Raw genomic sequence first — 13058 nt, forward strand, 5'->3', positions numbered from 1 at the left:
TGAGGGTGGGCCTATCTGGGTCCTGGAGCCCCAGGCCTTACCGAAATCTGACGTGGGGACCAGGTCCTCACCTGCCAAGTCTCCTCGAGTTCGGCGGGAACAGCAGAGCAGGGCCAGTCCGAGGTGACCGGGGCGGGAGACTGCCAAAAATTAGTCAGGGCGTGCCTTCTCCATTACGATCCCTCGTTCCATCTCCGCCCCGCCATTGCCCCAAACCGGTGGCAACAATGGGCCAGTGCAGTTGGATTTCCCGGTCAGAGAACCGAATGTTATGGAACCTGGACTGGGTCACTCGAGGGAAGAACCAAGCGGCTCCTGGAGATCTTGGAGGATAGAAGGTTTATTTAACACCAGCGGGCTCAGAGGAGAGTGGTCTCCAAAGGTCTGAGCCCCGAGCACAAGGCGGCAATTTATACACTTCTACTTCCACGTACTTGGCACTTTTGGCGCGTGCGCAAAGCGGTGCAAGGAAAAGAACCCAGATTGGTGCGCTCAGGAAGCAGAGCAGGGAGAAGAACCTGGAAGAGCCCCAGGGCAAGGACTGGGACTCTCTCACTGGCTCGGTGGGCCATCTCAGGACACAGATTTTCCTTATCACTGAATGCCGATGATTTTCAGTACTGGATGCATCATGTCTTAGTAAAATGCTGTCCTTGTGTAAAGAAGATAGAGCTGGTTCATCACAAACAGGACATGGCACCGCCTGGGGCTTTTCTGTCCCAATGATCACCAGTCCACATGTAGTTATTGAGCAGGTATCCTGTGTCAAGAGTGCTGTTGTACACTATGAAGATCATAAATAAATATTAATACGGTTTGTGTTGTCAAAGAGCCCAGAATTCAATTCGGGAGACAAAAGAGAAAGCACAGTCATGAAGCAGAGAATGCTGAAATACTAGATATTATAACATTATCAGCTGGTTTCAACCGAATGCTCTAGGGCTCCAGAGACAAGAAGTTCCCTTAGGCTGAAGTGACTGGCCAAGGCTTCTTGGGGGAGAATGTCTTGAGCAGGACTTTGAAGGTGTCAAGTGCTTTGGTATCTGGTGATAAACATTCCCCATTGCCCAGCCCTCTCTTTGGGATCCATCTGACATTTGCTACTAGGATTCTGGGTCAGACCAGGGCCATGAATCAGAGAACTTCTTTGTCATCAGAGTCATTAATGACAGCCTTTGTCTTCCGCCACAATAAAGCCCCCAACTTGGTGTTTTTACATATAAATGTGGTGAATTGTGGTTAGCCTGATGTCAAACATTTCTTCCAGGTATTAAAAACATCTGTAATTTAATGAGAAAAGAAAATTAGCTGGAAGAAAGATCCAAGGAACTTGGTCTTTCCAGATGGTCTGTCTATGTAGAGCCTGAAGAGACAAAGCTTGTAGAAGAGAACAAAGAGGGCGGAAACTAAAGATCTACCCTCACCTTCTGAGCTGTGGCCACCTGAGCTGCCGAGTGGCCCGAGAGGCCCTGTAGGCCTAGTGGTGCCTTGGGCATGTCCAGCATGGGCAACTGTGCTGGGGCTGCTTATCAGCTTGTCCTTGTTAACTCAGTCTGGCTCTCTGCAATAGCTGTGGCCACAGAGAACTGATTTGGTTTCATACTTTGGTCAAATCCATCTCAGCTGCTAAACACAAGAGCTCAGCACTTACGGCAGAGATGCTCCCATGACAGCTTCGGGAGGGAGGCTTTGTCATTAATGGTCAAGGGAGCAAATGACTGTGAGCACAAGAGACATAGGGCAAGTAGACACTCAGGTGAGGGTCATTTTTCTATTTGTCATTATCAAGGATGAGGATCTCTCTATGTAGGAAACCACCTATCAGAGACATTTGTGTTTGGGTTTTCGATTTTTCATTTTAACAAGTGCTAATTGATCCGATTTGGCTTTTTTGTCCGGAGCGCTGGGACACAAGGCATTTCTCCTGCTCTGGACCACGTGGTACACAGATGCAAGACCTAGAAGTGGGGTAGGCATTTTAGCTCTTGTGGGGAAAATCAGCCTGAAGAGAAGTTGGAGGATGATTCGGGTTAGAGAGAGAGACTGGCACAGATCCAGAGCCACATCCCCGATGACAGAGATGACACACGAGCCGACATACATTGGTGAAGCGGTCTCACCCACATTCTTGAAACACCGCCCAGGAATGGGTTAGAAATGCAATGTCTCAGTTATCACCCTAGACCTGCTGAATCAGAAACTCTGGGGTGGGGTCCAGCAGTCCGTGTTTTAACAAGCCCTGCAAGTGATTCTGATGTTTATTAAAGTTTGAGAACTAATTACCTAGAGAAGTTACTTATGCGATAAATCCACTCCCTAGTTTAAGTCAGTTTGAGTGGGATTTTTCTGTTACTTGTGTCACCTGCACTTTGAACCAGTAGGACTCTGGTGGTGTAAAGGCAAATGTGACTTCATCTGTGGTCCTCACTGCCTTGGAAACCTGCTCAGTTCTGGGCAATCCTTTTGCCAGCTGGGGAAAATTTGGACCGGTTCCATAACTTTTCCATCCCTTCTTTTTTTCCCCTGTATTTTGTATATTGTGGTAAAATAGGCATAACATAAAATATGCCATTTTAAATGTACAGCTCTGTGGAATTAAGTACATTCACATGGTTATGCAACCATCACCACCATATACCTTCAGAACCTTTCAATTTTCCCATACTGAAACCACATACTCACTAAACACTAACTGCCCATTCTTTCTACCCCTCTGCCCCTGGCAACCACCGTTTTACTTTCGGTCTCTGTGATTTTGACTACTCTAGGAACCTCATATAAATGGAATCATACAACATTTGCCCTTTTATGACTAGCTTATTTCCCTTAGCAAAATGTCTTAAAGTTTCACCCACGTGGTAGCATGTGTTAGAATTTTAACTTCTTTTATAAAGTTGAATGATATTCCATTGTATGTATAAGTCACATTTTATTTGTCTGTTCATTGGTCAATAGACACTTGGGTTGCTTCCACTTTTGACTATTGTGAATAATGCTGCTATGAACATGGGGGTACAAATATCTGTTGGAATCTCTGCTTTCACTTCAGAGAAATTCTTATCATAAATCCATTTCACACATCCTCTCTTACTCTTTACTCTGTCCCTTTGGAATGAGGGGATTTTAGTGTCCTGGAATTGGTTTTGGATATTTGGAATGTTTTCTCTTGTATCTCAAAGTCTCATTTAAAATGTACAACTCAACCTTCCGTTACACAACTGAAGACACATGAGCTGTGGCTAATCTCTTGCAAGAGTTCTTTCAACATGAGTCATAGCCCAGCCCTCAAAGAGAAGAGAAAACTCACAAGCATTTAGAGACCACAGAGTGCTGGGCCTCAGATAGGGCTTTACGTTTTTTGGTGTTGTTTAATCTGTGTAACAACCCTGCCAAATGAGGGTTCTTATCTTCTTTTCAGATGAGGAAGCCCGCTTCAGGGAAGACAGCGTATCTGAAGTCCCACAGCCAAAAAATGGAAACACCGGTCTGTTGGTCTGTTAGGCACTTCCATGACCTTTGTATCCTCTAGTTTCACATATAACTGGAGAGACAAAACTGTGAATGAGTAAATTATAGAGCGCTGATCCTATGTTAAATCTCAGGAAAGGGAAATGACAGTTTGGGCTATAGTGACTTCAGAGTAGTCTATGTTGAAGATTGAACATGACCAGGACCTTGAAGAATGAGTAACGTGTAGACAGACAGAAGTTAGAAGGGAGGGCATTCCCGGGGTGAGGACTGTATTAGGCAAAGGTGGGGAGGAGGGAGTCGGTGTGGAATATGTGAAGGACAGAGATGAGACTTTCCTAATTGAGTAGAGGGGGTCTGTTGCAGAGCAGAAGGAGGTAAGGTTAGATCCGAAGGGTCCGTGCACATTAGAACAGAACTGGAAATCCAAGCGAGCTTTTCAAAAGCAGCATGGCATAACACATACAGCATGGAGTTAAACTGGGACTTGAATCTCTGCCTTGTCCTCACGTGTAAAATCTTGGGCCATTTAAGTCATTTAAACACACTGATCCTCAGTTTCCATTCTTGTACAATGGGGATGATAATGGTCCTCGGTTCAGCCGTCGTTAAGAATTAGTGATCCTATATGCACAGTGTTTGTCCCAGTCCCGGCACACAGTAAACGCTCAGTACACGTAGCGGTCCTTGCTGCCCCCATCAGCACAGCTCTCCTTATCAGTGCGTTAGACAGCAGGCAAGGACTGGGAGTCCCCAGACACAGCTGTGGCTGTGGTGCTATTTTAGGTGCTAGTCTAGGAAGACTTGTGCTGCAACAGCATGCAGTCTGGATTGAGGAAGGCATGCTGGAGGCCAAGGGACTCTAAGAGGTCCCTCTGGTTCCTGGCATGTGACACCGGGGGTAGAGCAGGGTGGGAGGAACTGGAAGGAAGAGGGAAGAGTCACCAAGAGGCCCTTTGAAGGAAGAGATGGCAGAGCTTGCAGCAGCTCGGGGGTGAAGTACCAACACCAAGCTGTCTAGTTAGAGTGAGGAGGAGGAGGAAGGGAACACTGGTGTCATGGACTAAAAATAAGAAAGGGGAGCAGGTTGGGAGTGGAAATGCCAGAGGGAAGCTGCTTACGTCAATGCTGGGTATGTTGGGTTTGAGGTGATGATAGACACTAAAGTAAGACAGAACTACTGGGTTTCCTTACATGGACTGAGTGGGAACTGACACCAGAGAAAATGGGAAAAACCCAGAGTGCCTGAGAGGAAGAGCAAAGCAAGAGTAGATTTGGGTTGAATGAATTGGCAACAGTACACTTCATACAGAGAACTCTTGTTGCCTGGAGCTAGTAACAGAAAAACTGTACTTGTTTGCCTGTGGAGGCCGCCACAAACACCCTGGAACCACGAGACCCTGTGTGGCAGTCCTTTGCTTTCCGAGCTTATGGATCCCACAGCTCTGGGCAAGTGCCAAGTGATCAACACTTATGGCGGAAAGAAGGAAGATGGTGTCATGGAAAGTTGGGCATGTCCACCACAGCAGAACTCTGATCAATGGTCCACATGTACCTCGTGTCACTTAATGCAACATGAAAGGTAATGCAACAGCACTGACCCTTCGGATAGCATCCTGCCAGTCAACACATAGTCTATTGGAAAGTCCCTTTACACCTCTAAGTTGCTAGGTTATTATTTAGAACCTCTGGCATATGTTTCTTAAAAGTATTAATGTGGGTCCCCCAATACTTTCACTGTGGCCCATTATTTTTAGAAACTAAAATGGAATTAATGTGATTTAGCAATGGTCACAAGGTTTTATCCTTCTTAGCTTTTTTTTTTTTAATCTTATTTTGGCAAAAATTACTTAATGCAAAGAGTTATTCTTGGGGTGGAGGGTTTCTTTTTATTTCAAATTATGTCTGATTTTTTTCTGTGTAAACCAGTGTTGATCATTTATCCAAGGGACAAGAGCATCAGAATGTAGGCACATTTACTGTTTGAATGAAACAGCATGCATCATTAGTTGAATCCTTGACATGGGTTCCACCTTATTGCTCTTTTGAGTTCAAGCGGATTATAGAAGAAAGTCTTTAAATTTTACACAAACAATACAAAGTGCCTTCTGGGGAGGAACAAGAGTGGAAAGAGATTTTATTCTTGCTTTTGTTGCTGGACTATTCAGATGCCCCATGCCAACTAGAGAGTTTCAATGTGTGGAACGGGCAGTAAACCTCAAACCGGAAATTCTCACACCCCTGGCTTTTCTATTCGGCACATGTCACATTACCGTGAGCTGGCAGCCCAGGTAACATAGAACACCAACCATACAGAGGAATGTTTTGATTTTTATTTATAGAATTTAAATAATTAAGATTCCCTGATGATGTCCCTCCTGTGTGCTCCCATTTTTCTCCAACATTCTTTAACATAGAAATACTGCAGTGTGTTTATTTAGCTTCTCCTCCACTAAATTGTCAGTTCTATGAGGAAGAGACCACATCTGCCTTGTTCACCAGTATATCCCCAGTGTAGTTCCCGTGTCAAACTGGAAGATGCATGCAGTGTTTATTTGAATATCTCAATCCATGAATGATGGTGATAAGCTGGTTCATTCAGCTGATTATATGAAATATTGATATATTTCTAGACTATATTAATACGATCTTTTACATAACCCACCATTTTATCTTAGAATCAGAAACTTAGCATGACAAAGACCTTATAAGTCATTTAGAAGCACACTGGAAACATCTGGGAGCTTTGCATAATACTGAGGTTTGGGTCCCACTCCCAGAGGTTCTAACACAACTGGTCTGGGGTGTGGCCCAAGCACAGGGAGTCCTACAATCTCCTCAGGTGGTTCTATTGTGTAGCCAAACTGAGAAGCACTGATACATTGCAACCTTTTACAGATGAGAAAGTTGAGACCTAGAGAGGTTCACTGACTCGCCGCATGTCATGCAGCTAGTTAGTGGCAAAGGATAGAAACTCGGGTGTTCTGGCTCTCAGACCAGTGTTCTTCCCATCCTACCTGTGTTTTTCAGTCTTGACTCATTCACAAACCATTTACCCTGTCATTCAATATTTTCCTTTAAAGTGACCCCTTTTTAGCATTTTAATTATTGATTATAAAAGAAAATTTTTATTAGTTGATAACTGGAAAATAGTTCACTTGCTATCCATAGACAAGAACTAAAACTAAAAATAATGATATTAAAACATGACTAAGTTTTAGCTAGGTAAAATTGCCCACTGTAGGGGTGTCCAGGTGGCTCAGTCAGTTAAGTGTCTGCCTTTGGCTCAGGTCATGATCCCAGGGTCCTGGGATCGAGTCCTGCATCAGGCTTCCTGCTCAGCAGAGAGTCTGCTTCTCCCTCTCCCTCTGCTGCTCCCCCTGCTTGTATCTCTCTGTGTGTGTGTCAAATAAATAAATTAAATCTTTTTTAAAAAAAAATCGCCCACTGAAGATTCTCAGCCTGAAATTTGTTCTCTCCTTAAAAAGAACAGAAAGTAATAAAGAGGAATAAACATGTAACTATCATTAAGCTGAGACTTTCTCCTTCGCAAGAGGATTGAAAGAATTGAAGTGGAGGGACTGTTTCACCATCTGAGTCAAATAACACATTCTGGAGAAATTAATTAATTATTTTATCGATTCATAAACTCTGTGTTTATACAGCATCTCTGACTGCCTCGGATGTCACAGCGGTCCGTGCCACAAGCTTGAACATGCCACGCTGCGTGCACCACTGGACTCACTGCTTTGTTTGCGACGGCGTAGCTAATCAGCATGGCTCAAGGTCGAAATACTTTAAGGGTAGAATCCTGGCAGAAAAGGAAACTGTGTATCATGGGGAAGCAAAGAAAAACACAGAACTTTCTTCTGGTATACCTAAAGGAAAAGCTCACCAAGAGCTTCCTTTATTGAGTTCAAAGCTCTTTACAAATGATTAAGTTATCAAGTTCTGCTGCTGATGATAAACAAGTCCATATTTACTAAGTGCTTTCTCCAGGCAGAAAAAGCTCAAACACTGGGTGGAATGAAGACAGAAGATAGGAAAAGACCCTGCTGGGACTCTCAGCCAAGTCAGATTTGATTAGACCACCTTTCCTAATACAAATTTGTATTTTCTGAGGCAGAAGTTCTCAGACATTCCTCCATGGCATGGACCAGCGGTATAGGGCAAATTAGGGGGCACACGAGCCTCATGTGTGTTTACTCAAGCGCTATTCCGTAACGAGAAAACATTTTACTGGAACAATCCTTATACTTCCCGTACCATGCGAACTCACTGGCACTCCCTCTGTTTCTTTCGTGGAGGCTGACAGTGTCTTTGTCTACTTTGTGCTGTTTAAAAGTCGCCTCATCAATGTTGGCCTAATGCTCGCGTCCTTCCTGCAAAAAAGCCAGCTGGGATCTTTGGTTCTGTCAGGGGGCAAGTTATAATACATCCACTTTCCTTTCAACACATTGACTAGGAGATCTCCCCTGCCAGGAACTAAAAGGCTTTAATTTTATGAATCATCAAAGGTTTTTTTCTATACATGATGTAGAATAACCTTTTCTTTTCAGAAAGTCTAATCCAATAGCCTCCCAGACCTCAGGATGTCACCAAATGGCATGTGCGTGGTGTGCAAGAAGAACAAAGGAGAAAAGTATTCAAAGCTGAGCTGTATATTGCATAACACCCTGTATGAGAAAATCTCGGCCCATAAAACGCTTACCTACTTTGGAGTTTAAATAAAGCAGAATGGTGTTCCTTTTTAAAGAACTGCTTTACAGTTATCTTCCTGTCAGAATTCCAATTATTCTATGACTCAGTGGGTATATGTCTAGCTTTTTTAAAATTCTTTTTTCGGGTAAGAATGTGAAGAAGTTTTTATGAGAAGTTTGTAAAGGAAGGGTTTATATAATAATGCTGAGCTGCATCAAATACAAATACAATTTATTTCATTATTTGAAATAGTGTTTTGAAAATAGTATTTTCAGAATTGAGCCTTACCTGTAAAAGTGATAAACATTTTCTCTGATGCCTTTGAAAATGTGGTAATTAACTTCGGCTTAGGAATTAACTTATATTTCTGGCAGGGTTGAGGGGATTCAATATTCACTTCTGTTCGTCTTCTGGAGTAAGACTTTCATAAAAGAAGAAGAAACAGACTGGAATTTTGTATGCAAGGGATTAATTTTTCCTAATTTTCATAGGAAAATTTCCTTTGATAGGAAGCATAGGCACTTCCCATTTCACCTGCGGCAGAGACTGGCTGGTCGCTTCTGCCTTCTCCCGAGCACACAACTCCGCCATATTTCTCAGCCCCTCACGCGGCTGAGCGCGGCCTCCAGACCAGCTCTGGCCAACGGAATGGGTACAACAACGATGCCCTCACCTTCAGGCCTGGCCCAAACTTTCCAATCCACTCCTAACCCTGAATGGCAAAGGATCCGGGCGAGGATGCTGAGGCCACTCACCAGTCATAAACACCCACAACAGTGAACTTTGAATAAGTAAGAAATAAACTTCCATCGTAGTAAATCACTGAGACTTTAGAGTGTTTTCATTTTGTGTTGTTGTTGTTTAGTAGCCACTAACACATCACTCATTGTCCTTTCTTCTTTCTTTCTTGGTCTCCTTCTGCTTGCCTCATTTCCTTCCTCTTATTGTCTTTGGGTATCGTGTGATTAGGTCTTTCTGATTTAACCACCAAACCAAACTGCTTTTATTGGATTTGGGGCAAAGGCCTTCACAGTGTTAAAATAATAAGCAGACCCAATTCATTTAATTAGCAGGAAACGTTCAATCAATTCAACTTTTTAAAAAGCTTACATGCTAGGATAATTTTTATTCAACAACTTTTTTTTTTTTTTTTTTAAAGATTTTATTTATTTATTTGACAGAGACAGAGACAGCGAGAGCAGGAACACAAGCAGCAGGAGTGGGAGAGGGAGAGCAGGCTTCCCGCCGAGGAGGGAGCCCGATGCGGGACTCGATCCCAGGACCCTGGGATCATGACCTGAGCCGAAGGCAGTCGCTTAACAACTGAGCCACCCAGGCGCCCTTATTCAACAACTATTTGAGTAAAGGGTCACACTTACCGAGTTTAGAGATCACATAAGAGTCTCATGGTAACTGTGACAAGTGTGATAATCTCAGTGCTGGAGACCCAGCAGATGTGTACACAACCACCACCTTCTGAGGAGGAAAACCAAGGTGCTTGGACTTGAAAACAGACATTAGCCTAAGCCCTCAGGCTTGACTCGCATGTCACCATGGCTTCCAGTAGGCAAACATGGACATTGTACAGTGTCAGGCATCTGTAAGAGCAGGCCAGGAAAAAATATTAGCCCTGCATACGACTGGGTGAGGCTTCCAAAAGAATTAGAGTTTCAAAACGGCTTTTTAAAATATCCAAAATGAAAATTCCAGTCTGATTTTGTGTCAGCTGCTTTCTTTCAGATTCAATATGGCGATTTATCCTCTTCCTCCTCTTCCTGCTCCAAGTTGGTGGTTCTCAAGCTGGGCTCGGTGAAGCCCATTCAGAGGCTGTCTCAAGAAGTGGGCTCCAGGCAACTCGCTCCAGATTTGACAAGAAAAGCTTTCTTTTGATCCGTTTTTGCAAAGGGGACTTCTGCAGAAGCATTTATTTTGGGGTGTGAGTTGGGAAGTTTCCCTTGCTTTATAGGGTTACAAGCCATAGCTTTATATGTTCTGCCTGGACATCACACCTACTCTAATAGTTTTAGTAACACAAATACCCAGTGAGGTCCAAATCTGAGTCTACAGCACACGTCTTTTCTGGGCCCCCCCCACTCATAGTCCCACTCGTATTTCACCACCTCCACTCGGTGAATGCCTCATAGCCACCTCTTCACAACATTCCTGGAATAGAATGCATTATCCTGCCTACCCTTCTTCCTGCACTGATGACATCACCATCCACCTGGTGATTCAGAGAAAACTCTGAATCATCCTGACCCCCTTTCCCTTCCATCCCCAAATCCAATCAGTCATTTAGTCCAGTTTGTAAGCTGTCCTAATTATCCATTAAATATGTCCTTCCTCTCCATCCTCATTGCCACTGCTTTAGCCTATACCCTTGTCACCCTCCTTCAATCTGGACCATTACAATCACCCCCAGTGGCTCTCCTACCACTCTATCCCTGGCTGCCTTGCTTTTTCTGAAATACAGTGGAAATCATAAACGTTAATATTTATTTTTAGCTTGGCAGTTAACAAGTTGCTTTCATGTACATTTTCATATTTAAGTATCCTAGCATTCCAGCAAGAAGACATTGTTATTCTTAACTTAGAACAAGAATTTGAAGCCTGAGAAATTATCTTGATCAAGGATCCTCAAAAAGTCAAAAAGCTGTTGTTCAAACCTGAGGACTCTAAAGTTTATGCTGATGACATTAAACCACACTACCAAACACATGTCAGTCCTTGGTTTTAACACCTTCAATTTCTCACCACTGGCTACAAGAGAAAGATCAGACCTTTTAGCACATTGAGAAGGCTCACTATAATTATGCCCCAGGGAGCTTTAGTGGTTAATAGTAGTAGTTAACAGTCCAGCTCTGGAGTTAGAACCCACATTCTAGTCTAACCTCGTGGATAAGTTATATAATCTCTCTAAACCTCAGTTTCCTAATGTGCACACTGAGGCTAATTATAGAGTTTACCCCACAAGGTTGTTGTGGGGCTTAAACAAGATGGTGCATGTGATGTACTTCACACACTGCTTGTCTAATAGAAAGTGCCTGGTGAATGTGGGCTATGGGCACGGATTTACCAGCCTCATCCTGCAGCATTTGTTTTCCCATCTTCCACCCTTCAAGCAGCCCACCTACACTTTCTGTTACCTCCTCTATGAAATCTTGAAGATCCCAGTTGGCGATTTCCCCACCACTTCGTACACACCTCTATAGTTAGATACTCGGTTGGGTTGTACAGCCCTTAAGACCAGCAGTGGAATGTCTCCTGGGAGGGGTTAGTAGATCTTGGAGAAAGTCCCCACTACAGAATGCTCTTCCCCAAGCTCTCCCAGGTCTCCTGCCCTAGATCTCTCGCTCCCTTGCTCTACCTCTCCCTTAACCCCTGCCACTTCTGATGTCATTTGTCCTCCAGGCTTGCCCTTGCCCTAATTTGACAGCCCTGCTGAAGGCATCTGACCTGAGCTCCATGCCGGTGCTGTGTGCCAATTAAGGGCAAGGCTTTGGCAACTCGTCTGTCTCTCTCTGGCATCCGACCTCAGTCTGTCTCCTGTTTCTAGATTTTCTGAAGCTGACAACTCCCAGGGACTGACCAAACACAGTTCAGATAGGATGATCACAGATCTTACCACACTGTTTTGTGTTGTCTCTCTCATCCATCAGACTGAACTCTTCCAAGACAGAGACGTCTTGTCTTTGATCTCAGTAGATCCTCTGTAGCATCTGGTTCAGAATAAACTCTTTATAATTGCTTGTTGATTGAATAGACTATTGTTCCCCAAACAAATGGCTGTGAGTCTTGGGAGCTCCTGCTATATAAGTTCTTAAGACCACACAGAGCCATCTGATAGTGCACTCAATCTTCTGAAACTCCTCTTATACAACCAATTTCAAATCAATGAAAAGTACACATAACTACATCATCTGTAGTGTTTTTTCCTACCAAAATATAAAAGTATTTCACCTATAAAATGTTTTTTCTTATTTTTTGCCATTACTTTTTGACAGCATTCTACAAATGTGACTATGTCATCAACAATCTATTTATTTAGCTTCATTCTATGCATTTTCAAGGTTAACTGTTTGCTTTTTGCTGCATACCCTTACGATTGTTCGTAAATTTCTTAAAAGAAGTCTTTGTGTAGTTTGTTTGTTTGGTTTTTTTTTTTTTGGTGGTACCTTGTTGAACAACCTTATACAAAGTGCATACCACAAAATATTGCTTACATTGAAATATACCGCTGTTTTTCAAGTTCCGCTGCTGAAAAATAAGCTCATTTTGTGTTTGACTCAACTATCATGGCTTTCACTGGATACATTTTTCTTTAACCACAGAGCCCTAATTTTGTTTTTGTCTGTAAAACAACAAGATTGCCTAGATGATCACTGTTTCTTTTCACTTCCAGCCATACGTAGTGTAGAGTTCTGAAATACAATTAAAAACCCTGGTGTCTCCAGGGGCACCTGGGTGGCTCAGCCGGTTAAGCGTCTGCCTTTGGCTCAGGTCATGATCTCAGGACCCTGGGATCGAGCCCTGCATCGGGCTCTCTGCTCAGCAGGGAGTCTGCTTGTCCCTCTCCCTCTGCCTGCCTCTCTCTTTCTCTCTGTGTGTGTGAAATAAATAAATAAAACCTTTAATAGACAAAAAAACTAAAAAAATCTATTGATTTACTAAAAAGAAAAATACACTTTGAAATTATTAAAATTTTGGAACATATACCTCAGGGAAATGCATATTAATGCAACAATGAGAAACCACAAATTGCCTACCAAAGAGAATTGATTATCCCAATGCTGGGGGCATAACTGGACAGCACTGGTGGAAATGTAATTTTGTATAACCTTTATACCAAAAGGGCAATTTGGCAATATTTATCACCAGACTTAAAAACG

General features: G+C 43.1%; 1 long non-coding RNA gene across 1 annotated transcript in view; it reads left to right on the forward strand.

Moving 5' to 3' along the window:
• Positions 1 to 10182, forward strand: part of LOC144381842 (uncharacterized) — a 41822-nt gene extending 31640 nt beyond the window's left edge. Inside the window, exons 2-3 of the long non-coding RNA XR_013447791.1 lie at positions 3419 to 3484; positions 9910 to 10182. This is a non-coding gene — a long non-coding RNA (uncharacterized LOC144381842). The remainder of the gene's footprint in view (positions 1 to 3418; positions 3485 to 9909) is intronic.
• The last annotated feature ends 2876 nt before the right edge of the window (positions 10183 to 13058 follow it).

This window comes from Halichoerus grypus, chromosome 5, assembly GCF_964656455.1.
Source record: "Halichoerus grypus chromosome 5, mHalGry1.hap1.1, whole genome shotgun sequence".
Lineage (NCBI taxonomy): Eukaryota > Metazoa > Chordata > Mammalia > Carnivora > Phocidae > Halichoerus > Halichoerus grypus.